At 43.2% G+C, this 10809-nt stretch overlaps 2 pseudogenes; one reads left to right on the top strand and one right to left on the bottom strand.

Annotated features, from left to right (window-relative positions):
- Window positions 1-2659: 2659 nt before the first annotated feature.
- Window positions 2660-3070, bottom strand: LOC142430442 (golgin subfamily A member 7 pseudogene; annotated as a pseudogene).
- Window positions 3071-8375: 5305 nt separating this feature from the next.
- LOC142430440 (kynurenine--oxoglutarate transaminase 3 pseudogene) lies at window positions 8376-9344 on the top strand (annotated as a pseudogene).
- The last annotated feature ends 1465 nt before the right edge of the window (window positions 9345-10809 follow it).

The following is a 10809-nucleotide window of genomic DNA, read 5'->3' as shown; positions in this document are numbered from 1 at the left end:
GCCCAGTTCTCATGGCCTCCCTCTATTGCTTTCCTGCTCTCCACTTCCTGTGGCTTTTCTCTCATATCTCTCGGAGATTCCGGATGGGATCTCGTCCTCAGGAACCCATGCTCCCTATGGCTCTGTGCTAGCTTCTTCTTGTCTTGCTCAGCACACGATCCCTCGCCATTTGTTCCTATTCCCAAGACTCCCATCACCATTTCTGGCCTGATGCCTTGCCAACATCAGACTCCAGTCTTCCTTTCTCTCCTGAGAATCAGGCTCATACATCCAGCACTTAGCGGAGTCCACGCTTGACTGACTTGAAGGCAACTCGACCTCACTGTGACTTAGACTCAATACAGCATCATCACCTCCACATATTCATAGCCTCTCCCTGTGCTTGGTTTCAGTTGAGGTGTTCCTTAGATTCGAGAACTTGACTCTGTCTCACTTACTTTGGGCATTGCTGTCAAGAGAGACCAGTTGTGCGCATCATGCTTGGCACATAGCAGATCAGTAAAAAAGAGGAAAATGTTCAACAAGATGGGTTGACACAGTGGCTGCCACAAAGGGCTCAGATACAGCAATGATTGTGAGGAGGACTCAAGGCACGGGCGGGCGGGTTATTATCTTGTTGTCCACAGGGGTGCTGAGGCAGACTTGGATAGATAACACTTAACCACAACTGTCCCCACCAAAGATTTCAAGTCACAAATGATGAGTGATTCATAAAATCGCCATTGTTCCTACCCTATATGTCTAGCGAGCATATCCTGGTATGTCTCAACCCCCCGCTGTATCTGGACATTGAAATTGTCTTCTTGTTTGTATGTTGCACCCTTCCCAATCAATTTCTTCATAGTGTAGCTAAAATGTTCTTTCAAAATTATAAATTTTGCTTAAAACCCTTCCATTGCTCCCATTGCCCTTGGATTACAGTAAAATCCATTGACACGTTCACATCTCACTTATTGACATGATTACATTCCAAAGAACAGGTTGCTATGTAAAAATAAGTGTTATACACACATGGAAGATGACGACATCATTACATAAATACCAAATTTCATCACTGCATAACTGTAAGACACATACTCTTGACCCTCAGAGCCAGCGCTACTGTCACCTCAAGCCTCTGTGTTTATTGTTGCTAGACATACCTTATGCATGTGCAAGAGAGTTACATAATGCATTTTTTATCATGGTCGAAAATGCGAAATGCAAAATAAGGGAGGAGTTGGTTTAAAGACATTTTAGGACCTTACTGAAAAGCATGCTGAGTCTTTTCTTTGACCTTGTGGTAGAGTGAAATTTCTTAACATGGCTCTACTGTGCATATCTCTGTAACGCCCACCAAATGATTGGGTAGGACTACACAAATAGGAAGTTTCTTCGTTTTAGTGGCCACCTCTAAGGAGAAGCTGTCTGGGAAGGAAGAGAGAAAATCCCAGGACCATTGGAAGAAGAACCCATGGGTGAGTAGAACATGGTTGAGATCTCCATGGGGAGACCAAGACCAGAGGCAGCAGACACATCAGAGGCTATGGTATACAGACCCTGGTACAGAGCAAAGAGGACAGGCCCAGACCGGAGGCAGAGGAAAGAAGCCATGTAGCAGAACACAGGAGCAACTCGGAGCCTCTGAGACTATGAGGCAGAGCAGCAGGTCAGCTTCCTGGCCCAGAGAGGCAGAGGCCAAAGGACATGGCTGAGAGGCTGAGAACTGGAGGGAGACTTGGCTGCTGGTTGAGGAGAGGTGCTTCGGTGGGCCATGACTGTGTCCCTTGTGTTTTCTAATCTTGGCTTGCAGTGACACATTGACTCCCCTAAACCTCCCCACTCCCCCACCTTAGTTATGAGCTTGGTGTGTGAGTTGTGTGGGACGCAGCAGGGATAGTTCTGTGTTTGATGGGTTAGTATCCACTTTTTGGTGTCCTTTATTTTTTGTAACGAAGAAGCAACATGCATTACTTCATTTCAACGTTCATGGAAAGGCAACCCTCACGGAAAATTAAAAACAGACAAACCCCCAAAAACACTAAACACTGGTTGAATTAGGAATAACTGCTAAATTGAAACAAATAACAGAGCGCCGTGTTTCCCACTAAGCTTCGGTTGAGAACCTGTGAACAGCACAAGTAGAACTGGAGATCGAGGTCATGGCAACACTGGGAGGTCCTTGAGATCGGAAAGATGTGATAGTACAATTATGGACAAAGCCTCCCTTTGAACAAAATCCTTGAGAAAATGTATTTGATTAAGTTGGGGAAATAAGACTGAACACTGTAAAAGAGGGCTTGCGCCATCTACAGCCACCTGGGAATGTGGCTTAAAGAACAAAGAGAACTCAATGGTTGCTGATAAAAAAATTTTTTAAAATAGTTTTGCATTGGGATGACCAACTGCATAATTTTATTAAAAAGCCTTCATTGTGTTTTCTCAGAAACCAGCCAAAAGATTACAGAGCCCTATATGATTTGGAGACAGTGTGGATGCGGAGAGGCTAGCAGTCATCCCAGGAGCGGAATTTTCGAAAGGCAGTCCTTGGCGTAAGTGGCACCGTGGCTCTGGCAGCAGACACAAAGGAATGATGCTCTGGAGAGGAGCTAGGGGACACGGTGGTTGGCCAGCGGGTATAGGAGGGCCCCTGCTGTACTGGGATCTTTACTTCTGAGATTTATCTTCCACTACTCCTGTCTGTCTTCATAAACAGTAGTTTCAGTAATTCCCAGTCCTCTCTCAGTGGGGTATGCTCGAAGGAGGCCGTGGGGAGCATTAATCTTCTCATTCTGCTCTTGAATATATTTGGAGACCTTGTCCAGAACCTTCTCCTAATGAGTTCCCATGCATAAAAATAGGGTGTATGCTGTTAGCAAGCTAAACAGTCTTCAAGATGTGATTTGCCCCCAAGTTTCTCTGCTTCTGCAGAAAGGCTATTTAGATTTTGACCTGTTTCGTCATATTGTTGCCTATCAATCGAGTCCTCCAGCTCCTCGGGGAACTTGGTCTGGAATTGGCATCGTTTGCCCCTGCTGCAGTCTCACTGAACAAAGACCTTGCTGGACACCGGAGCCTGCTATGATCTCATGGGGAAGACACGACCTCATGGGGAAGACACGACCTCATGTGGAAGACAGACAGGCGTGTCTGTACCACCACCTCTGTCCCCCAGCTGTTGTGCTCCCAGAGGAATTTTCTAGCACATCTTTTCAAGAGTGACATCCTTCAGATAACATCGACTGGTTTTCAGTCCTCTGCTAGTAAAATGAGTTTTTCAAAGACATGGATGATTCTGAACACTTTTAATTTTTTTAATTTATGAATGTATATAAAAAAGTATTGCTACTAGGGTCCCAGTTCATGCATGTAGAGGCCTCTTCCAAGCAAGGTGCTTAACCATGTCTCTGCCATCAATGGATTAAACAGTTCCGATCAATATAGTGGCTTCTATGGGGATCCTCTGGGCCACTTCAATTCAAGGCAGAGAGGTCAGCCCCAAAGGTTATGGTGACTATTATTTGCTCTTCCAAAGGCGTAATCTTGATAGGTTTTCTTGGAAGACGCTGAATGACATTTTCAGAAGAGTGAAAATTGTATCAGTTAGGAAAAAGCTAGAAAAGTTGTCCTGAGAAATGTTCCTCCCATCATGACAAAGCAGCTGCTTATTCTTCTTGGCTGGCAGTTGCTGATCTCTCTGGGAAACGTTCCTCCATCAACCCTCCAGCCCTGATCTTGCCCCTTCAAACATTTTTGTTCCACCAAATGAAAAAGCAACATTCCCCCCACCCCCCAAAAAAAACATTTAAAAGGAACACTAGTGGAGTCCCCCAAGAATGTAAAAGCTGCCTGTGGCAGTTACATAATCTGGTATCAACTTGTGAAGGGGTGGAGTCTAGCCGGTCAATCAGGTTGCAGCTTGATGACCTCATTTGGAAGCTCCGCGGAGGTAAATAGCTCACTGGAGGCCAGGTACAGGCACACTCTCTCTGCTTCATCTTTCCTGCTGACAAGACACATGGAGCTATGCTAGAGCCCTGGAGCTGGAGGAGCCACATGGAGACCCCTGCAGGCACTAAGATGCTTATACCACCACTGGATCCACAAGACTTTCCACCCCAGGGGCCTGTGATCTTCCTACATTCGGCATCATTGCAGGTGCTGCATGAGTCTAAAGAGGAATTTATAGATTGGTATAAGACATATGGACTAATATTGGACTTACGGACTTGATCTGGACTGGGCTGGGATGTTTTCTCAATATTCAATTGCCCTTGTATGTAAAACTCTTTCTTATACACATATGAGTGCCTATGAATTTGTTTCTCTAGTCAGCCCAGACTAACTAACACACTGCCAATTTGTATGATGTAAATCAAGAACCATGCAGAATTCTTCTGGGGAGAGTGAGAGAGATGGAAAACAATTTCTTCATATCGTGATATTTTTGTTTAATGAAATTTTCTATGGTTTTGTAGCATTTCCCTCATATTTACTTACTAACTTATTATTTGTGTATGTGTGTGTACTTGTGTGCGTGTATGTGTGTGAGTGTGAATAGTTACTCTCAGAGGATCTTGCCAGCCATGAGACCTCTACTCCAGGGTAGAAGGTAGAAGATGTCTTAGTGTTTTCACTACTTCTTAGAGAAATAACAAAACTTGATGATCACTCTATTCTTTCATTTGGTATGAATTCAAGGACAATTCTTTTTATAAAAAGAAACCAGCTAATTTCTATACAGAAAAATTTCCAACAGGAATTTAAAAAAATCATTTTATTGGGGACTCATACAGCTCTTATCACAATCCATACATAAATCCATTGTGTCAATCACATCTGTACATTTGTTGCCATCATTTTCTTTCTACTTGAGCCCTCGGTATGAGCTCCTCATTTTTCCCTCCCTCCTCCATGAACCCTTGATAATTTTTTTTTCATGTCTTTCACTGACCTCTGTCTCCCTACACCCATTTTTCTGTTGTCCGTTCCCCTGGGAGGTAGCCATACATCAATCATGTAATCAGTTAATCCTTACTCCCTCCCCACCTTTCCCTTACCCTCCTAGTGTCCCTATTCCCATTAATGTTCCTGAGGCATTTATCTGTCCTGGATTCCCTGTCTCTCAAACTCTTATCCTTACCAGTGTACATGTTCTGGTCTGGCCAGATTTGTGGTCATGATAGTGGGGGGAGAGTTGGGGGAAGCTTTAAAGTACTAGAGGAAACTTGTGTGTTTCGTCAGTGCTATTGCACCCTGACTGGTTCATCTCTTCCTTGTGGCCTTTCTGCCAGAGGATGTCCAATTGACTACTGATGGACTTTGGGTCTCCACTCTGCCCTCCCCTTCATTCACATAGATATGATTTTTGTTTTGTTTTGTATCTTTGATGCCTGATACCTGATCCCATCGACACCTCATGATCACACAGGCTGGTGTGCTTTTTCCATGTGGGCTTTGTTGCTTCTGAGCTAGATGCTATACCTTTTGGTAGCCGGACACCGTCAGCTTTCTTCACTACATTTGCTTCTGCACCCATTTAGTCTTCAGCCATTGTGTCAGGGAAGGTGAGCATCACAGAGTGCTTGGTTAATGGAACAAAATGTTCTTGCATTGAGAGAATACTTGAGTGAAGGCCCAATGTCTATCTGCTGCCATAATACATTATAAATGAATATATGTACATAGATGTATTTCCCTATCATTATATATAAATGTATTTACATATATCCATGCCTATATTTAGACCTCTATAAATGTTTTTTGCCTCCTTCGATTTCAGCAGTTCTCAACCTTCCCAATGTCGCAGCCCTTTAATACAGTTCCTCATGTTGTGGTGACCCACCCCCCCCCCATCATAAAATTATTTCTGTTGTTATTTCATAACTGAAATTTCGCTACTGTTAGGAATCGGTTGACCCCTGTGAAAGGGTCTTTTGACACCCAGAGGGGTGGTGACCCACAGGTTGAGAATCGCTCTATTTCCTTTTTACTTTCCAACAGGAATTTTTAAACATTGCACACAGGTACTTCTTAACTTTAGACATATTGGAATTACAATGAATTGTACTTACAACCTTATGCATACTTATTGTATGTGTTTGTGTGTATGTGTGCATTTACATCTTATCTTTAGGAATATGTAGTGGTTTATATTTTGTTGATGTCATTCTCGGATGTCCACATGCAGATGTACAATTTATTATTTACAAAACCATGCTTTAATTACAAAGATACCACTTAGGATAATGAAGATAATAATTTATTCATAATACATATTTGTGGTACTATTAAAAGACACTAATAATGAAAACATTTAAAGCATGAGATCTTCGAGTGATCATCAGAACATAAGTAATTTGGGGTCTACTGTGTTCTGCGTGTCATATATGGGTTGCATCTGTCCAGAAAATGTACACGGATCTTGATACCTAGGGAATGAAAACATGCTAATAGTCCATGGCAAGTGTTCAAGGGACACAGACCTCTGAGGATTTCGACTGAGGGTCTCTCAGGAAGAGGGTTAGGCCCTCTGTTCAATCTGCCTGCTGCTGCTTGTTGACCCCATCACACAGTGCCATCTTTTCTTCTTGAACTCTGTGTTCCTGCTACAGCCACCCGCAGCTTCCTGAAGCTCCTCCTGAGAGCCACCCTTCTTGCCCTTTGGGTGCTGCATGTTCAGGGACCTGCCTGTCCCCCCAACTCCCCTGAATCTTCAGCTCTCAGCTAAGCCACACTCCCTCCGGGAGATATTCCCTGAGCCCTATCCCCATCGGGAAAAGGATAATGTGCACAAATAAAGTGTCTCTGTACGTGCTCATCCTGTCGTATCCATCACCCCAGCGCTTGCAGTCTTCATTGTCATCACCTGTCTCGCTTCTGCTGGACTGTAAGCACTCTCAGAGCAAAGCGGATCTCTCTCTTTTTTCCTGGCTGTGTCCCTGAGTGCAACTAGAATTGGGATCATAGTGGGCACTCAGTAAATAGCTGTCGAATAAACATGACAAGTAGATGAATATGTGAATGGAGAGGAGAATACATCGTACGTGATTGCAGGTTGACCGAAGTGTAGGGAAGGATGTGTGGCTATGCTGGTAAAAGGGAAGCTGAAACTCAGCTAGATCCAGAAGGAGGAGCAAAATCACACAAAGAGGAGTGAAGAGGGCCAGGTTGGGAGGAACCCGACATTTTTAAAGGCAAGGGGTGGGCAGTGAGGAGACACCATGAGGCAAATGAAAAGACACTGCAGAATGGAAGCATATATTCGCAAATCACACATCAGATAAGGGACTTGTTATCAGAATATATAAAGAATTTAAAATTCAACAGTAAAAAGATACACAGTCCAATTAAAAATGGGTAAAGGACTTGAACTGATTTCTCCAAACCAGATGTCCAAATGGCCATGAGAAGATATTTAGCAGCATTAGTCATCATGTAAATGCAAATTAAAGCCATTTGGGTTAAGAAAAAGATAGGCAAAAATAAGGGTTAGGGAGAGTGTGGATAAATGGGAAGCTCAAACTTTGCTGTTAGGAATATGAAATAGTTTGGAAAAAGAGTTTGTCAGTGTCTCAGAAGGTTAAACATGGAGTAATCAAGAGAATTGAAAGTGTATGTCACATACAACTCATCCATGACCGTTTATAGCAGCAGCATTCTTCATAACAGCCCAACAGTAAAACAACCCTAAGCCCTCCAACTGAAGATTGGATAGAAAAATTATGATATAGCCACACAATGAAATATTGCTCAGAAATAAAGAAGAATGAAGTCCTGATACAGGTTACAAAACGGATGAAGCTCAAAAGCATGAAGCTAAGTGGCAGGATTCAGCTACAAAAGGCAGTATGTGAGCTACCTGGTTCTCAAACCTAGGCCAGACGCAAGCCTATGGAAGCAAGGCAAGTGAGAAAATGTCTTGGAAATTCAAAAATTCAAAATAGAAGATGAATTGAAGGACCCCATAGTAATGTGTAGGGAGACCTGGTGGCATAGAGGATGTGGATTGGGCTGCTAATCACTAAATTCACAGTTCACAACCACCAGCCACTCCCAGGGAGAAAGACAAGGTTTTCTACTCCTGTAAAGAATTACAGTCGGGGGGTGGGGTGGAGCGGCGAGGGAGGAAAAACATGAGGAGCTGATGCCAGGGGCTTAAGTGGAGAGCAAATGTTTTGAGAATGATGAGGGCAATGAATGTACAAATGTGCTTTACTTAATTGATGTATGTATGGATTGTGTTCAGAGTCGTATGAGCCCCTAATAAAATGATTTTTAAAAGAGTTACAGTCTCAGAAAGCCACAGAGGCAGTTCCACCCTCTCCCCTGGTTTGCTACGAGTTGGCATCAACTAGACGGCAGTGAATTTGTTTTGTCGGTAATGTGTGGGTCATCCATCGCTTGTGAAAGCTCTGTCTTGCCTATCTGAAAAGTTTCATGCAAGTGAAGAAATCCGGGTGGCAGTAGGAGCTTATGGATCCTGTTTGGGGCCACTGAGAGATTAACTGAGGTCAGAGATGAAGTGATAACGCCTGTCTATGACTGCATGAGCCGGTGGTGCGAATGGTTGGTGCAACACCTGTTTTTATTCCCCTAAGATCGAAACCTGTTGATGGGGAAGAGGGGTCTACTTCTAAGTGAGCACTAGAGCTTCAAGAACTAGCAAGTAAATTTAGTTCCCAAGCCCAAGTTATTACCCTAAGTCCTCCACCCAACTCCGTGGGCAAGGTGTGTACCAAAAAGGACGTCCCAAGCCATCAAGCCTCATACATGCAGTGTCCGTGATGAGGGCTATGAGTGACTTGTCTGTGCTGCAAGAGGGCATTTTAAAATAGCCATCTTTCCAGGGATATGAAAAAGAACAATAGCAACAGAAAGTGCTGGAAGGACTTGCAGTGCAACTGGCTGGAAGCGTGGCTGGTCCGTTGAACCTGGTGATTTCATAAAGCAATCACAAACAGCCCAACACAATACCATTGACAAGTGTGCAGCTCCATTACAGGAAGGCTTGGCTCAAGCTTTTTGGATTGACATCAAGGTCATGGATGACCCAGAGTGTTATGTTAATTCTTTGTCAAAAAGAGTTGGAAGTACAAAGAGATTGGATGGTCCAATACTTGAACACATTGGGCTAAAACCCATTGTTCCTGATGGACGATGCCCCTCATTGGTGGTGTGTCTTCACAGAGTTAGACCTCTTTGTGATGATGAACAATGAACCTCTTGACTAGAAATTTGTGAAATGGATGACTGAAAATAAGAAAATGTCAGTCATTCCTGTGTCAGCATTCTGCAGTTCAGAGGCCAAATTACAGTTGGAGAAATTTGTGTGGATTTGCTTCATTAAAGAAGACACTGGATGAAGAAGCGTTGTGAAGAAGCCTACCAGGCAAGGACAAAGCAGCAATCTTGTGCATGCAGATGGTTATCCTACCCGCGGACTGCTTAGGGATGCCATCAGCGGGGGACTAAAAACAAATATCTCAATACAAGTGGATCTTAAAGACAACGTCCACTGTTTTCCCAAAGAAGTTAAGCCTGCTCTTGACGATAATCAGGAGGATGATTTTATTTTTTCAGTTGAAAGGTACTTAAGCACCTCTGCTACCATTTTTTATGACCGTGTCATGGATAAGAACTTTTAGGTGCTGCTTGGTCCTCCATGCTCTGTTTTCCACATCATAAAAAAGAAGCTAAATTCATTGCCATTGAGTCAATTCCGCTCGTGGTGGTCCCGCAGAAAAGGGTAGAATGGATCCTGTGGGTTTCTGGGACTGTAACTCTTTACAGGAGTAGAAAGCCTCATCTTTCTCCAGCCGAGTGACTGGTGGTTTCAAACAGGGCACCTCATAAAAAGAGCCTAAAAATAGCACCAACTTTATATGGTTGTTGGTTTTTTTTTAATCATTTTATTAGGGGCTCATACAACTCTCATCACAATCCATGCATACATCCATCGTGTCAAGCACATTTGTACATATGTTGCCATCATCATTCTCAAAACACCTGCTTTCTACTTGAGCCCTTGGTATCAGCTCCTCATTATTTTCACCACCCTCCCAGCTCCCCCTCCCCCCTGAGTCCTTGATAATTTATAAATTATTATTATTTTGTCATATCTTACACCATCCAACGTCTCCCCTCACCCACTTCTCCAGAGAGGAGGTTATCTGCAGATCTTGTAATCTGCTCTATATGGTTGTTTTTGATGACTAATAAATGTAAATTCTGACAACCACAAAAGGATAGTATCTCATAGGATTGCATTTATATGAAATATTTAAAATTGGTAAATCTTTAGTGACAGTAGTGATTACACATTGGGTTGATAACTCCAAGATCGGCTGTTCAAAACCACCAGCCATTCCGTGGGAGAAAGAGGAACCTTTCTACTCCCATAAAGAGTTACTGTCTCAACTAGATTAATGGTTCCTGGGAGTACGGCAGGGGAGGTTGGGGGAAATGGGAAGCTAATAACCATGAGTTCCAGAATGTTCTAAAACATATTGCTGTGATGGCCGTGCTATTTTCTTGATGTGATTGAACCTGCTATGATGTGTATGATATATACATTACATGCCAATAAAACTATTTAACAAAAGAGTTTCGGAAACACGCAGGGATAATTCTGCCCTCTCCTTTAGGGTTCCATGCATGGGAATCAACTCTATGGCAGTGAATTTGTTTATGGGTTTAGTGATGGCAAATTGGTGCATGGTTGTTGGGAGCTGGGCGTAGTAAGAGCACTCGACTATTAATGGGTGTGGAGTTTCTTTTGGGGACGCAAATGTCCTGACATGTCACAGGGTGATGGTGACACTATGAAAA

Source organism: Tenrec ecaudatus, chromosome 17, assembly GCF_050624435.1.
Source record: "Tenrec ecaudatus isolate mTenEca1 chromosome 17, mTenEca1.hap1, whole genome shotgun sequence".
In the NCBI taxonomy this organism is placed as follows: domain Eukaryota; kingdom Metazoa; phylum Chordata; class Mammalia; order Afrosoricida; family Tenrecidae; genus Tenrec; species Tenrec ecaudatus.
The sequence above is the reverse complement of the archived record's forward strand: the minus strand, read 5'-3'. Positions and strand labels throughout refer to the sequence as shown.